Genomic DNA, 2,572 nt, shown 5'->3' on the forward strand with positions numbered 1-2,572 from the left:
CCGCCCCGCCCCAGTTCCGTCCCCGCCCGCGGCCGACCCGCGAGAGGGCGCGGCCGAGACAGGAAGGGCCGCGGCCGCCCCGAGTGCGCGCCCCGGGAGAGCGCCCCGCGGCTGCGGCGCGGACGGTGCGGGCGGCTCGAGCTGGCGCTCGCCGGTCCCCGGGGCTAAGCACCTCCTTCCCGCTGGCGGACGACAGAAACGGGGTTGGGACAGTAGAGCAGACCTTCCGCCTTCCCAGCTGCCCTCCTGGGGCTGCAGTTTAGCCTGAGCATTTGTTTTGCCTTTTTTCCCCTACACTTTTTAATGTATAATTTACGTAAAAGGAAATGGAAGTTTCACAAGCCCACGGTTCGTTGTTCTGACAAATATGTACCCCCTTGCAACCACCCAAATCACATTTCCATCACCTCAAGTAGTGCGCTTTGTGCCCCACTGAAGGCAATCCCATCTCATTCTGATTTGTATTGCCGAGTTAGATTTGCCTCTTCTAGAACGTCGTATAAATTTCATGTATGTACTCTGTCAAGGCTTTTACTGTTTAGGGCTTTGCCACCCCCCCCCCCCTTTTATTTCTTTAAATTGCAGCGTAGGACCACAGTTTATCCATTCACCAGTTGATGGGCATGGTTGTTCCCAGTTAGGGCTTTTATACAAAATGCTTCCATGAGCCTTAATGTACAAGTTCTTGTGTGAACGTCTGTGTTCATTTCTCTCCAGTTAATACGTAGGAGTAACAAGGGTTAAGGTGGGTGCAGAGCCTCAACTCTTTCCTTGCCTCTAGGTGCTTTATGGCTGGTTCTCTCCTTAATATCAGGGCCCATTGTTTTTCTAAGCGAAGAGCAACTAGCTTCAGTGTTTGTTGTGAAGGAGAGCCTCCCAAAACTGCCTACTCTGACCACACTCTACCTGATGTAGCATTTTTTTTTTCAAATAAGTGTCCCCTATTTTCTTTCTCAATAATTAACTTTAAAAATCTGAAATTTTAGCTTTTTAGAAAAGCTAAAGATTTCAAATGAAAGAAATGTTTGAGCCTAACTATTGATGCCATACAATTGTTTTTCTGTTGTAGGCATTGAACAACCAGTAATTTTCAACACTGATAAGAACTAAAGCAGAACTTTTAACAAATAACTAGCTCTAAAAAAGCCAGAAAGAGTCCACATTACCCAAAATAAAAAAGCAAACACACGTTAAGACCATTTTAAAAATAGAAAATGGGGCGCCTGGGTGGCTCAGTCGTTAAGCGTCTGCCTTCAGCTCAGGCCATGATCCCAGGGTCCTGGGATCGAGCCCCATATCGAGTTCCCCGCTCTGCGGGAAGCCTGCTTCTCCCCCTCCCACTCTCCTTGCTTGTGTTCCCTGTCTCGCTGTGTCTCTCTCTGTCAAATAAACAAAATCTTAAAAAAAAAAAAAAAAAAAGGAAAGAAAGAAAATGGGGTGCCTGGGTGGCTCAGTAGGTTAAGCAGCTGATTCTTGATCTCAGCTTGGGTCTTGATCTCAAGAGTCTTCAGTTCAAGCCCTGCCCAGCATGGAGCCTACTTAAAAATAAATAAATAAATGAAATGAAATAGAAAATGAAGTCATATTCCAGTTGAACCAAAAACTCTGAACTTGAAGTCATTTTGGATAATTTCCTTTAAAAAGATCAATTTAGTTTCCAGTGAGTCTCCAAATAAGTTTTGGCTGCAAAACAGTAAACTCACTTTTAATAACAGCCTTAATCATATTTGCATTTAATTTGCTTCTACAACATACATACTTCCAGGATCTGAAGTGGCTGTCAAAATCTCATCCTAACTGTTTAAATTACAAATCACACTGAAGAGCTCTGTGAAATTCTTTTGCTCAAAGCCTAGACAGGCTGAACCTTGCCTATTGCAAGTATATGACTAAAGATAAATAACTAATGACAAAAATTAAACCAACTTGCTTGACTCTTTAAAAAGTAAACAGGCCCTGAGTGGCTTCTCAGGGAGATGACCACATTCAACACATCCTGAATATAAGTGAAATAAAATCCCAGTTCCTGATCACCCTTACCGTGAGGCCTGGAACAGAGCTGGCAATACTTATCCACACCAGTGTATTTTTAACACTGTAACAATGAACCAGAGGAGGAAGTTAAATTAATATGTACAATCTAAAAGGCCATAATTTTAAAGTAAGAAAAAGCAATCCACACTATGGTTTCTACCATGCTAAACAGATGCCTGAGGAGACACACTGGAAATGATATATAAAACGCACCAAATAACAATATGGGAGGATGTAGGGCTGTAGGTGACATTTCTACCTTTTCAATTTTTTTATATTATGGTTATCATATTGTTGATAGGAAAACAGTATAAAAGGGTTCAAGAATGAACATGTAAGGATGCTTGGGTGGCTCAGTCGGTTGAGCATCTGCCTTCAGCTCAGGTCATGATCCCAGGGTTCTGGGATCGAGCCCCACGCTGGACTCCCTGCTCAGGGGGGAGTCTGCTTCTCCCTCCCCCTCTGCTTGTCCTCGTGGTCTCTCTCAAATAAATAAAATCTTAAAAAAAAAAAAAAAGAATGAACATGTACTCTAAAC

The sequence above is a fragment of the Leptonychotes weddellii genome, chromosome 14 (genome assembly GCF_054177405.1).
Source record: "Leptonychotes weddellii isolate Sample4059 chromosome 14, ASM5417740v2, whole genome shotgun sequence".
NCBI classification, from domain to species: domain Eukaryota; kingdom Metazoa; phylum Chordata; class Mammalia; order Carnivora; family Phocidae; genus Leptonychotes; species Leptonychotes weddellii.